Source organism: Ailuropoda melanoleuca, chromosome 8 (assembly GCF_002007445.2).
Source record: "Ailuropoda melanoleuca isolate Jingjing chromosome 8, ASM200744v2, whole genome shotgun sequence".
Classification (NCBI taxonomy): domain Eukaryota; kingdom Metazoa; phylum Chordata; class Mammalia; order Carnivora; family Ursidae; genus Ailuropoda; species Ailuropoda melanoleuca.
Genome location: NC_048225.1, coordinates 91,616,952 through 91,631,391, shown reverse-complemented (window position 1 = coordinate 91,631,391; position 14,440 = coordinate 91,616,952). Strand labels below are relative to the sequence as shown.

The 14,440-nt window shown below is 49.9% G+C and overlaps 1 long non-coding RNA gene across 3 annotated transcripts in view; it reads left to right on the top strand.

Annotated features, from left to right (window-relative positions):
• LOC117803433 overlaps positions 1 to 14,440 on the top strand; it is a 228,368-nt gene that overhangs the window by 14,202 nt on the left and 199,726 nt on the right. For 2 of the 3 annotated variants that reach the window (XR_004627293.1, XR_004627292.1), the window contains exon 2: positions 655 to 731. This is a non-coding gene — a long non-coding RNA (uncharacterized LOC117803433). Of the gene's footprint in view, positions 1 to 654; positions 732 to 1,991; positions 2,212 to 14,440 lie in introns of those variants that run through there. The other variant, XR_004627294.1, reaches the window with a different exon arrangement.

The window sequence follows — 14,440 nt, the reverse complement described above, 5'->3', positions numbered from 1 at the left end:
TCACTCTCTTTCTCCGCATGCTCAGAGGAAAGGCCATGTGAGGATATCGTGAGAAGGTGGCCATCTACAAGCCGAGACAAGAGCTCCCAGTAGAAACTGAATTGCCTGGAACTCTCATCTTGGACGTCAACCATGAGAAAATAAATGTCTGTTGTTTAAGCCCCCCAGTCTGTGGTGCTTTGTGGTGGCAGCTCAAGTTGACTAACACAGGGGGATTAAACGAGATAAAAATAGAAATCTTAGCACAGTGTTTGGTACATGGTAAGGAAAACAGTATCCAAGTCTTTCTCAAGTATTTGTGGTCTATGAGGTCGAAGAATACGAGGCCGGGGTGGGGGGAAGGGCAGAGAGAGCCGAGGACCCTCCCTGACTACACTGAGAAAAGGCTGGGGATGTTTTTAGATGAATCTGGGAAGGCTTGTGGAGGAGGTAGGATTTTAGTGGGTATGATAATGGTTGGGGTCTTTGGAAGGTAGGAGTAAGGTAAGGCCTTATAGGGGCAAGGTGAGGCCTTTCTGATCTGAGGTACAAACAGAGGGAGGCATGGGAAGGGGAGGGGATTGCCATTCATTGGGAGCTGACTATGTGCCAGACCTGTGCTCTGTATGCCACACATGTCCCTTCACTCAACTCTCTACCCATCTGCCCCAATAGGTCCCGCCATCCCTGGTCTACAGACAAGGAAGACGATGACAAGAGCTAGCATCCACTGCACACTTGGAGGTGTCCAGGTACGTGTGTAGCCTCCCTGGGTCCCCACCGAAATCCCATGAGGCACATCATGGTATCATCCCCTTTACAGATGAGGCCCTTGAAGCAGGTCTCTGTGAAGTAACTGGCTCAAGGTCACACAGTTCATGGTAGCTGAGGCAGGGATTTAAACCAGGCGGGCTCTAAGTCACATGCTTTACTGCTTGGGTCATGCTTCATGTTTCGTGGGGGCTAAATGGGTCTAGAACCCACACGGGCACGGCTGAGCTTGAACTGGGTTCTAACTGGAATCCGAATCATTCTATATCATGCTGCCGTGGAGGCAGGAATGTGACCCCTACACAGTGGGGTCTGCCGCAGCCACAGCCGCTGTAGTAGTGAACATGGACCGGGAGTGATGATGGCGAAAGACGTCATGGGGGAGACGGTGTCTGCGCCCCACGAGGTGGGGTACGGGGATACAACCGCGGTGCGTGCAGCACGAAGTGGGGGGTTCTTCTTTTTCACAACCCTACGGGGGTGGTACTACCGTTTTCCCCACTTTAGAGGGGGAAGAAAGCGAGGCACAGAAGAGCTAAGAAATGTGCCCAGGACCACCCTACACGGCAAAAGCCAGGGTGTGAACGCAGGTGACCTGCTCCTGGAGCCACCCTCCCAGCTGTCGCGCCGTGCTGCCGTCAGTGGAGAGCAGGTGATATTATTTGATCACACTGGGCTGGTGGAGGAATTTATAGGCAAGATAAAGAAGATGGAGGGAAAGTCTCGCATGTCTCCTCCCTGGCTGAGGACCTGGGGAGGTGGGGATGTGTAGAATGCACGCGTCCCCTTTACCAAGGAGGCTGGTGGCCTTGTGGGCTGGGTGGTGCTGCGCGAATAGTCTCCTTGACTTAGTGCTGAGCAAACACTTTCGTATTGACAACAGTAGACGTCACAAGACTTGGGCACTCTGGTGGCGTCTTGGGGTGTTTTGAGGCCCCGATTTCACTTCCTTAGACACCGCGGGGCTCTGTGTGGTATGGGAGCAAGCTTGCTACTGTCAGCCCTGACCTCAGCTGATGGCCTTCCAGAAACCCCTGTTTCAGAGGCTGCTGGGCCTGGAATCCAGAGGGCTATTTGCTAGCTGTGGAAGCAGGGGCAAGAGATTCCTCCCTCTGTCTCGGTTTTCTCATTTGGGCAGTGTGGACAGTCACTGTACCCCCTCACGGGGCTGTGGTGAGGATGGAATGAATGAAATGCTCAGAGCCACGTTTCACACGCGTTACCCACTGTTCCCATCCCAGCGACTCCAGCTGTCTCCGTGCTGATGACCGACTCACCGCCATGGTGTGTGAGCTTCGAGGACGTTCTCCTTACCCGGCCTCTCCTTCACCGAACTTCAGGGGCTCAGTCGGGATTCTGAAGGCACCGGGGAAACTCCTTGTGTCTCCTCCTTGGTCTGGCAGAGCCGAGATCTGTCAGGCTGAGTGGCTGGTGGCTGATCGCGGGAAGCCAGGGCTGAGATCAGAGACCAGCCTGGCTCGGCCCTTCTGTTCCATCTCTGGTTCCTCAGGACTGTGGAATTGATTTTTTTCTCACAGGTCAGGAGGTGTCACTGTCTTTTTCTTAACCATCTCCATAGATGTTACAAGTTAAGTCATCAAGGCCTTCACACAAAATGAGAGGAAGGAATCTGAAGACAGAGAGTCAGTTCTTGTATCCTTCTCCCTGCAAGCTGTCTCAGTATGAACTATTACTGGAACACCTTTTGTGCAAGGCTCTGGGAATCCAACATGGACAAAGTAGACACAGTCTCAGCCTACAGAGAATGTTCAGTCCAGGAAGGGGACCGTTAAGCAAGTGTGAAGAGGGTCCAATAGACAGTTAATCCGGATGTCCCAAAGTTCTGTGGAGGGGTCTTATTGGCCACAGATTTGCTGGAGGGATTTGTGCTCAAAATGCTAGACTGACCAATGTTTTGGTATTAGTAAGTACATTGCAAGGTTTAGTAAAACCCATAGATTGAAGTGTTTTAACTTTTATTGCAATTGCCTGGCTGCCAATTAACTGCAGGTGAATTACCTGCTTTGTAAATTGCCCAGTTTTTAGTCTCAGACTGACCGGTTCCCACCACTTTGGTTTTCACAAGTCACCTGCCCTGCCTTCCCACTGACCCTGCTCTGCATATCGAATTTGTCCCATTCAATAACACGATTTATCATGAGCCTGCCGTGTGCCAGCCGCTATGGTGGGCCTGGGAACTGTAAGCTGAATCAGACACAAATTAATCGAGTCCGATTCAGTTCAAAGAATTTACAGTCTTTTCCTGAAAAGTTGAGCATAAACCGATTTCTGTAAATCTGATATCAAATGTATTAAGAGAGTTTACTTCTTAAAGGAAACTTCGAATTCAGTGTTTGAGTTTCTGTACACTGGGTGTCTTGACAGTGGGGCAATCCTGAACTCATACTAGCAGAAGCTAAAGAAAATTAGGAAGGCAAAGGCATAGGCTTCTAGAACTGAAGGGACCCAGGCAACTGTCCAATCCAACTTCTGGATTTTTACAGATGAGACAATCCACACCCTGAGACATGACATGAATGTCTCTGTGGCTGACCTGGCCAGGGGCAGAGTGGGGGTTCACGTCCAGTCCTCCTGCCTGTGTGTCCCAATGCTTTCTTATGCTGCTAGATCATAGCCCAGGCTTTCTGGGTTCCCTCCCTCAGGGTAAAGAACTGGCCGTATAACATTTCCATAACACCGGACAGGACTGTTTAATCTCAGGCCAAATTGCCCCCCAAAGCTCTGGTCCTTGTGGGCCCAGGTTCCGGCACTCTTCTTCCACTTGGGGCTTCTTAGCTGGAATTTCAACCCTGCTGCAACATTTGGCTACTTGAAATCACTGCGCTCCAAGAGCGTATGTGATGCTGACAGACCTCTCGTGCCCAGAAACCCCACTAAAGGAGCAAGGACAGATGCAGCCACCACTGCCCTTGGTGGGGGAGGCCATCGAACAGAAGGGTACGAGAGCAGGGACATGGCACACAGAGCCTATTGTTCCGGCCACGGCAGCCCTGGGCACGTCAGCGCCTGTTCTCCTGGGCTGTAGAGCTTGAGGCAGGCGGAGCGCGGCCGCGGGATGGGCACGTGGCCCTGGAGGCCACCCCAGCCAGCAGATGCTGTGCTGGGCACCGGGAGCAGGAAAGGGCCTCGCACGTTCTTCATGCAATTCCTCGCTTGTTTTCATGACCAAAGTATTGACTTTGGGAGTTTGACTCTTCTTGCAAATGAAAACCCAAGGGCTTTGGTGAAATGAGAGGTGGCCCCAAATCAAGAGTCTTTCTTCACAGTGGCCCCCACCTGAAGGGGATGGCTTGGATTTTGGCCATGTCCCTGTCACCCCCGACTCGTCTCCCTAGCTGGGGTCCTATGCTAGCCCTGGGAAAAGTGATGCCCTTACCGCACACATTCAGACCAGAGAAAGGGGAAGGGGGCCACTGGGAAAATCTCATGGTCATCTGGAAGATGCTGATCTTCGGCCCAGCGCCTGTAAGATGATCCACCAGCCTGGCCAGGAGGAGAGGGGACAAAACCAGATAAAAGAAAAGACCCAAACAAAGAGCGTTCATTTCAGCTTCTCTATCTTCTTTCAGAGAAGACTAACTACATGATTGTTGTGAACTAGAGTCAGGACCACGGGGACCAGAACATTCTCTGCTGATTTTCTTTCTTTCTCTTTTTATATGGAGGGGTGTGTGGCGGAATAGTGGGGGGACGAGAAACTTGTTGAAGAGAGCTGAGCAAACAATGGCTGGTGAATGCCAAAGCTGGCAGTCAGTGGTTCTTAATGTTTGAATGGAAGTGGCTGGAGCTAGCTTTTTTTCCCCCCTCCACAGTCAGTGTTGCCAAGAAAACAAGGAGTAGCTGTTTTAAGCATTTACAAATGGTAATGTACCAACAGCTGGTCTCAGTCCAACCGAGCTATTGTAGGGGTATTAAAAAGACAGGCCAGAGTTGGAGATGTACTGCCAACCTCCCTTGCAGAGTTGGGGAACATTTTCCTTGGAAAAAAAAGGTCTTATATTCCTGCAGAGATCGACAGGACGGTTCTCCCGTGGAGTCAGTGCCTTGCTTGGCAAAGGAGGCCGCGCGGGCAGGCGAGCCAAATGCTTCGGCGACAGGGAAGTGCGGAGTCAGGGGGCTTGCGGCGGATTTATCAGCGTGGCCACGCCGCCTCCCTGCCCGCGATGCGCCGGGATGCGTGTGCACGTGCGTGGGGACACGGCTCTCCGCGTGGCCGGCTCCGCGTGGCCTCCAACCGGCGGCGCGGGCGCAGTAGCGCCGGCCGCTCCGCCCGGGTCCTCTCCTGCTCCGTGGCTCGGCTGTGTCCTCTAAATCTGGCGCTCCTTTCCTTTTAGCTCGGGCCAAAAGAGGGAGGAGAAAAATGTGAAAACCTCATCCTCGTTTCCCTCCTTCCTCCTCTGCCCCTGGATGGCACAGGGAGGCACCTGAGGAAAGGGCAGCCCACCTCTTTCCTCCCGCTCTTCGTCTCCGCTCCCCGGTCTGGGGCGTTCTTCAGGGTTTTGTTCATCTCAGGAAATTGTAATACACAGAGCATGCTTCTTCGCTAAATGTAATTACCAGCGGCCCTGTGTTTATGGATGAGGCATGGTGGAAAGTAATAGAAAATGATTATTTTTCGTTCTGAAGGCCTTCTTTATTAGTGGTGCGGTAGGGACGTCAGCTGCCTTCTCTGAATGGCAATGCGATGTTTTGCTTTCCCCAGCAAGATAAACGATCTTATTTGTTGATGTTTGGTGCTTGAGATGACATTTATGTGAAATAAAAGGGACCAAATTAATAATAAAAAAAAATGATTAGCCAGACACAAATGAAAAATGTACATCTCTCCCCCACCCCAGTTAAGTTGTTTGTATTTACATGCTATTCACAAATAATGGCAAAATGCCCAATAGTTGGATGGCAAGGATTTTTTTTTTCTTTTACAATCATATGGCTTGATTCCGTTTTCCAGATCTTGTCTGAGAGCTGCTATTTGAAATAAAAATGTTTGCATCCATTTCCTCATTAATCCTTCCGTTGTAATACAACCTGCTGCAGAGAAATGGCAAAACAGATGCAACAATGAAAATTAAAAGGGATGGACACTTATCTTGGGCTATAAAAGCTGCTAACCATGTAGGAACTAGAGAGGCTTTTGGACAGAAAATATGGCAAATGATAGAAACAATCATCGGACTAAGAGTTTGCTATTTGGAAAACTCTGGTGGGACATGTCTCTGCTCATAACGGCTGGAGGATCACTCCTGAGTTTAGTGTACACCAGAGAGAGTGTTTGTCTGCTTTGCCTTGAGGCCTGTCTTCAATATTTGGTGCATCTACCCATCTGGTTTCTCATTGCGCTGGAATTTTCTCGACACAAACAAGCACTTTGCAAAGAATCTATAGACCTCATGTTTTGAGGGCTCCATATTTTGCTTGGAAATATTGCTTCCTGCCCTCTTGGGAACCAGAGACTCAGAGCAAAGCTGCACTGACCCTGATCTTTATTTTTGCAACCAAATGCATTATACACTGGGGAGGTGGGAGGGTTTATAACATGGGTAGCGGTGAGGGATCATGATTCTATGTTGTTCAAACAACTTGGTGAAAAGGAAGAAGAAGGTTCAAATGCACCTTTTTGGGAATATGTGATACCAATTTATATATCATTCTAGGTTTTTTTTCACCATGTAATTGTCTGATGTTACTTTGTGTCTATATTCACCTCCTGAATTCACAGGGATTTGGGGTCATAAGTGGACTCAGCCTTTTTGTGTGTATTTATTGAGCATCACCTGTTTGCAGTCTGGAAGTAATACAGAGAGACAGAGAAAGGCAGAGACATGGTCTTTGCCCCGGTACAGCTTATAAACCTCTTGGTGGGGACTGAATTGGCACAACTAAATACACATAGAGACAAACAGCCAACCAGAGCCATGCACACGGGAGTTGATGAGTAGGATGTGAGATGAAAACATGACTCGGGGCAGGAGGTTTATTTGTGGCACATCCCTGCATGCAGTGCGGAGGGCACGAGGCAGTGCCACTTGCTGATGGACGGATCCAACCTTAACCCATGACCTACACAAACAGGGGAGACGGGAGCCCAAGCATGTGGAGCGTTTGTCTGAATGTTTCAGACTTCCAGTGACTAGCTCCTGGCTTGAGCGACACCATGAAGTTAGTTTTGGGTCAGGACAGAGATGCATTTCTGGCCTGTCTAGCAGGTCTGGTAGAGGAAGACTAGTGGTAAAGAGGTTCTGCAGCTGGAGTAAGTCTTGGCTCTGACACTTAACTAGCCAAACATCCTGGGCTTTAGTCTTTCAGTGCCTTAGTTCTCAAATCTGGGACATGGGTAGAATCATAGAGCCTACTTGATGGTAACAATGTGAGGATTAAATTATAGGATATAGCACAGGGCCAAGCACCAAGTACATACCCAATAAATGTTAGCATAAACAAAGAATTGCTCTCTTGCTATATACATATTTCTTTTGTTTTCCTTTCTATTCTTGTCTAAGGTGTGGGGCCAAGTGTGTATTAAGTGTGTTACTTAGGGTCATCAGTTGACGGGGAAGATTCTTATCTCTTCATTAAAAGGGAGGCCCTCTCCAAATTATGGAGCTGAAGGCAGGAAGCAGGGCTGAACGACCTCTCACAGTCATTTCTAGGAATCTGGTTCTCACATCTTTTGAATTCTCCTGCTTCAAAAGCCTTAGCAGGGTTTGGCCCCAGGAGAGTATGGCTTCCGGTGAGCGGGCAGGCAGGCAGAGGTTAATTTGGCGCAGCCCCCAGTACAGAAAGAGTCCCACTGATGATGCAGTTGGGAGTCTGGTTTTGTTGAAACACTGTTGAAGCAGCTTTATCAGCAGAGCTGGTGAGCTGATCATGGGGGCTGCCGAAACTCAGCACCACTAGGCAGGCAGCAGGGTCCACGCACAACTGCTGGGGGGCGGGGGGAGCAGGGGAGGCAGGAGACACAGGAGCACTGTGACTGAAGCCCAGTGTCAGGGTGTGCCGGCTGGCAAAAGGCACAGCAGAAGGACCACACTGGTGCGGTGTGAGCAGAGATGGATCGGAGGGTGGGAGGATGATGGTCTGGGCTGGGAAGACGGCTCTCGTCAAGCTCAATCCTAGGGTAGCTCCTAGGGAAAGGACCCGAGGCACATCTTCCTTTATCACTAACTCGGACGTGAGCGTTAACTCCCAAATGCGAAGAGGTGTTAACTAATGATCTCCTCGAGGGAAAAGCCACAGCTTAAGCATCTCTGTATTTATTTCAATGTCGCTTGCAGTTGCTGGCCCAGAGAAGGCTCTTGCTATCTGTGATTAGGTGACCGACTGTGTGAGTACTGCACACGCGTGCTTGTGCAAAGGAAAACTGCTTCCGTAAACTGGCGTTTTCTTGCCAAGTGTGGATGCAAGACCCACGTGTGTAGCTTCCACAGCTAGGAAGAAAGTTCAGGATTTCTGATCTGGTGTTCATTTCTTTGGTCAAGTGAATCATTTCGAGAGCTCGTTTCTGTGCCTTACGTGGGGATGTCAGCGTATGAAAAGGCTAGCCGGATCTTTCTTTTCCTTTCTGGGAAGGGAAGGATATGTGAAATTCAGTGACATCTGCTGAAATTCAAACATATTTTTATTTATTCATGGCCATGATCAGGGCAGAACCTCTAATTTCAACCAATAATTAGACTTGACAATAGATGTGGAAATAAAACATTTTTGCTGAATTCACTTGTCATTCCTCCCTGCTGTAGCTGGTGTAACCCAGATGTCAGCTGTCCCCTTATTTTTCTCTTGGAGCTCCCCCTCCCTCAATCCGTTCATACTAATGCTTCAGTGAGCCTTGTGGCATTTACTCAGGGTTCCGTGGGGGAGACGGAGAGACAGCGCCAACGTTGCAGACGTCACCGTCACCCATTTCAGTTCTTGAGGTCCAAGAAGAGTTTTCTAAAGGCATTTTTATGGCCACTTCACCAAGAATCCCTTTTTCTTTCTCTGCTCACCTACCCAGAGCAGTCGACTTCAATCCTGCACCCTCTGTCCCTCCACTCACAACCTCAAATTCCTCTCCTTGCTACTCTTCAGTCTTTTATTTCATTTTCCGTGGAATTCCATCCTTTCTGCTGCTGTTCACAGCCAATTTAAAGACTTTCAGAGCAAAAACACCACCGGCCTTTGCTACTGGACTGCCATTCCTTCTGGAAAGACTGGGATGATCGCCATGTTGATCTATGCTTTTTGCTATGTGGCCCTTGGAATCAAAGTAAGGATTCTGAGATGGCCATATCTGCAGAAAGTTGTTGTTGGCCTTTCCCTGAGCTTTCAGGGGAGTGACGGGACAGGAGCTAGAAGGTTGGGTTGTGGGGAGTAGATGGGAGATGAGGAAGCAGAGACAGTGAGAACAGACAATACTTTCAGGGAGTTGGCTTGTGAAGGAGAGGAGAGACATGGGGTGGGATGAAGGGTCAAGAGAAATTTGTTCCATGAAAGAGGGAGGTACTAGTGCATGTCCAAATGGTGATAAGAAGGAGGAAGTAGAGAGGGAGGGGTTGAGGATTAGAAAAAAAGGGCAGAGCCACAGAGCAGTGTCCCTGAGAGGGTGGGAGGCATAGGACGCAGAGCAGTGGAGGAGGAACTAGCCATGGAAGAAGACAGATGTGTTGGGAGGAGAAAGGGCATGCGGTCCAGGGCTGTGGACAGGTTGGCAGTGGGGCTGAGGGTGAAGGGGGTAGAGGTGAGGCTGGCAGATGGTGACCTCATGGTAGCCTATCTGAGTGCAGTCTGAAACTCTTCCCAGGTAGGGGCTATGCTGTTGGTGGTGACTGTTATTTACTGTGTACATTCCCGAAGTCCACCTACAAACCGGGTCTGCAGGCTCCCTGTGGACAAGGGTCTTTTCAGTGGTTGCTGGATCCAGCTCCTGCTGAAGCTGATTGCTACATCTTTAGGAAGTTTGTGAGCCAGTCGTTAAACCACTGGTAGCTTGCGATCAGCCATGGAGAGAGTGTGTGCGCACTACAGAAACTGGCAATGGCCACAAATCAGAATGAACCTTCTTTTCTTTCTCTGGAAACCTGGTTGTTCACATTTGGCTGCACACCATGCTTTTAGCTCTTACAACCCCACCTTGCTCGATCTGGTGCACTGTTTGACCTCATCCTGCCTGCGGAGCGCCCTGCCCTCCACCTCCTAGAGTCTACATGATGGCTTTGCTCTGCTGTGCCTCAGTTTTCCCCAACGTCCCCGGGTCTTTGCAGCCCGGGAGACCAGGTTGAACTGGAGTATGTGGGGGTGGAATATGGTTTCGGAGAGGGCGCACGTGGGTGCACGTCACTGAGGGAATGGCTGTGCAGGAGTGTTCATTGTGTTCAGCAAGAGAAGGTCCTGGTGGCAGGACGGCTGCTCTCCCCGTCCACTGGCAAGCCTGGCAAACTTCGGCTTTAATGATTTATTTCTGCGCCTGCATGCTGGCAGGAGAGGGATTTCTCCATCCCTCCCAGCTCCATAAAACACATGCACAGAAGATGCGAGCCGTGCAGCTGCCCTGCCGCCCAGCATGGGGGCGCTGTTAGTGCAGGGGTAGCTGGTGAGTCACCAGCAGAGCAGCTGGGCTGGCGCAGGCTTCCGGGGGTGGCTCCTGTCCTCCCGGTTCTCTAGCACAGTGGGGGGGGCCTGTCGTCCCCCTGCCCTTCTCCGCCACAGCTTCCCGCAGCTGCTCCTGACCCGCCCTTGGGGCGAGAGCGAATATTGGAGAATCTGGAACTCAGCACCTGATATGTCATGGGTCTGCTGACCAGAGAGTATGAGGAAGGGGAGAGGGCCCCCCAGCTTTGGAGTCTTACAGGCCTACAGTTGAGTTGGGGCTCCGACAGATACTGTTGTGTGACTTTGGGCAAGGTATTAAATCCACCCAGCCCCAGAGTTCTCCCCGGCAAAGGATTTAGTGTGATCACATCCGCAAAGAGTCTGGCATGTGGTAGGATCTCAAACAGTGCTGGTTGAAGGTGACAATGTGGAACGGAGGAAAATTAATTAGGGATTCAGTATTCCCTTCCTCCAGGAAATGCCCTGGACCACTGCTGTCCTCCGGTCGTTACTGACTGTCCCCACTGGCACTTGTGATGATGCCCTATCTCTGGATGCTTCCATCACATGCTGGCACTCAGTATAAGGATGGGCACGTTTCATGGAACCGAGCAGGAAGTGAGGTGGGGAGCAAGGGTTGAAAGCAAGGGTGTGCAGCTGAGTGTTAACAACCAGTTTTCTGGGGCGGGGGTGGGGAACCTGATTTGTAGCCATTGCCAGTTTCTGTAGCGCGCACACACTCTCTCCATGGCTGATCACAAGCTACCAGTGGTTTAACGACTGGCTCACAAACTTCTGGAAGATGTAACAATCGGCACCAGCAGGAGCTGGATGCAGAAGACCACCCGCTGAAAAGACCGTTGTCCGCGGGGAACCTGCAGACCTGGTTTGTAGGTGGGCTTCGGGGATGTTCGCGCTCATGACAACCACCCCCGCCAATAGCAAAGCATTTAGGAGTCGTTATAAGGCAGCACAGGGCAGTGCAGAGAAACCACTCACATTTGAGGGTGTTCCATAAAAGGAGGGATCAGAGCTGAGTCAGGCTGGCATTCCAGATGAGGAGGACCTTCCCTCTTGACGGAGGGGAGGTGGATCTTGCAGAGCAGGCGAATGGCATCGAGAAGGCTCGACGGGGTTCTAGAGAGCCCGGCTCAGGGGTGAGGTGGGAAGAGCTCAGAGAAAGAACATATGCTGAGCTGATGGCCTGGGTCTTGGGCTCTGCAATCTGAGGAGGGCGGTTTTGCATCTTGGTCCCACCACTAAGTAGGATATTTATGGCCCTGATTCATAAAATGGAGATGCCATCTACCTTTCAGTGATGTTGCGAGGATTAGAGATAACATAGGTAAAATGTTGGCTAGATGCCTAGAGTTAGTGAGGACTCGATGAATGGCAGCCATTAGAATCGCTGTTTGCCTTGTCTCTTTCTTCATGCCCCAGGGTCCCCGAGTGTCCTCCATACCCAGCACAGAGCATGGCACATTCTGGGTGCCCACCTCGAGTACTCTGTCTGACTGATGAATGTCTCTGGGCAAAGGCTGTGGACTGTGCTCCCTTCCTGCCCTTCTGGCTCTGGCATCATGGGGCGGCTTTGAGAAGCTTTGGGGTCACTACTTTCTCTTGTGTGGTGGAGCCTTTTACCTTGAGAGGTCCACAAGGCCTGCTGTTCCCTCTTTGGTCTGCTCATCTTCTCCTTTAGACAGGAGCATCAGGGAAGGTGCTGGCATACGGGGATCCTTTGGCTTGCTCTATACATTTTATCAAACACCTGGGCCTGGCACTGTGCTGGTCACTGAAAAGCAAGATGGATAAATAACTCTGGCCTCAAGGTCCCACATGATGGGGGCAGTGAGGGTACTCAGTGATAAGTTAGCGTCTATGTGCTGGGATAGGTGCATTCATACCATGGCGGACTTGGGCATAGCCTCCACCTCAACCTGGATACCAGGTCTGTTTATGGGACTTGCTAGCATCTCCAGAAGCCCTAGAGGCTTCCATAATGCCCCATCTAAATTCTTAAAACACAAATCATTTAGAACAAATCAATGTAAAATCTATCTTCATCTTTTGAGCAAGGGGTACTAAGAATGTCCAACACATCAGATAAGATGCTGTGGCTATTAAATGGTTGGGAATAACTTTGGTACAGCAGGGTTCCCCCCTTCCACCCCTTCCCTGCTTGGGGGGATGATTCTGTTGCCTGTGAGGCCCTGTGCAGTGCTTTGCTCAGATGGCCCAATCCTGCCATCAGTTAGTGTTTTGCAGAAGACTGTACCACTCCTCTTCTGCTGTTCTGCTTTTCTCATTTGTTGTACCAGTCCTCTTTTTTTTTTTTTTTTAAATTCTTCTTCCCTCAAACCTTCAAAGGGCTCTTATAGGCACCACTCAATTCCCAGGCGTTTTAAGGTTAAAGGAGTGGCTCGTTCTCAGTTAAATTCTGTTCAGTCCATAGAACAAATTATTGGTTCTAATTTACTAGCATTCCACTGAGAAGGATGGTCTGTCAGCAACAAGGGGAGTTCTGGAAAGGTGGGTTTGAGGGGTGCTGAAGCTAGCACAGGAGTCAGGAATGCACACACACACACACAGACACACAGACACACAGACACACATACATTCTAAGTCTGGGCAAATCAGAATCTAGGTAGGCCAGCAGATGATCTGAAATTCTAGAGGTCAAGGTAGAGGGGTAGAGAAGAAACCAGAAAGGAATTTAAGACCCACATGGACTCAAGCATTAAAGAGTTAGGCAGGGGGGCGCCTGGGGGCTCAGTTGTTAAGCATCTGCCTTTGGCTCAGGGCGTGATCCTGGAGGTCTGGGATCGAGCCCCACATCAGGCTCCTCGGCTGGGAGCTTGCTTCTTCCTCTCCCACTCCCCTGTTTGTGTTCCCTCTCTCGCTGGCTGTCTCTCTTTGTCAAATAAATAAATAAAATCTTAAAAAAAAAATAAACAGTTAGGCAGGATAACTGTTAATGAGGAATTAGGAGCCATAGAGGCAGGGTGGGGGAAAGAGGAGGCATGATGGGGATCCATGCTTTGGGGAAACTTTCATATCAGTCCAGATCCCATCATGGCAGAAAGTCCTGCGAGTTTCCCACCAGAGTGAATCTGCTTAAGGCCCCAGGGAAAGAGGGTTGTGGGTGAGGCTAGGAGAGAGGGGACATAGAGATGAACACAATGGCAATCACTGACAAGAGTGCAGAGACATCGTCACCAACTTCTGACTCTTATGTCTGACTGACTTTTCAGCTTGGTGAGTGACTGAACATTTTTGTAGTGACCTGCCGTACTTGAGACAGAACGCAGCAGCCTGTCTGTCACGTGGGTGAGGGCATGTGTTTTCATTGGCGGGGTGGGTTTTGCCGAGCCCCTCACACTTCCTTTTCGGGGGTGGTTGTGGCCCAAGACGCACGCTTGTGATGCTGGAGTCACAGGACTTCCTTCATGTATGGATTTAAAAACTTTTGGTCTTTGAAATTTGTGTAATCGTTCATGTTTTCTTCTTTCCTTGGCTCTTCAGAACGAAATTGCAGTCCATTTCTTCAAGTGTACCTATTAGAGCCTCATTTTATTTATAACTCACCCATGGGTTCATCCTATTTTCTTCCCTTATATTTTTCTCATGTATTTTTCTTAATCTCTTTGTATATAATCCACCTCCGTTCTTTTAGAAATCACCCTTAGAGTTAAAGAAGAGTGATCCCTGTCCTGTTTTGTGTTTGAGTTGAAAAAATTGTGTATTGGAGAGTGCACAGGATGGTTTGTGAATCCTTGAAATCTCAACAAACAATATTGAGCCTGTAGGGCTAGAGAGTAATGAAAAGATAAGTTCCTGCCCTCGAGGGAATTCTAGTCCCAAATCATCGGCAAAACACATAGATTCAAGTGAACAAGATTGTTTAGCTACAGGATTATGGAGGCAGTATGAACGGAAAGGTTTCACTTGGTTCTAAATCCATTCAAGAAACATGACTGAGGGGGTGCCTGGGCTCAGGGCGTGATCCCGGCGTTATGGGATCGAGCCCCACATCAGGCTCCTCCGCTGGGAGCTTGCTTCTTCCTCTCCCACTCCCCCTGCTTGTTGCCTCTCTTGCTGG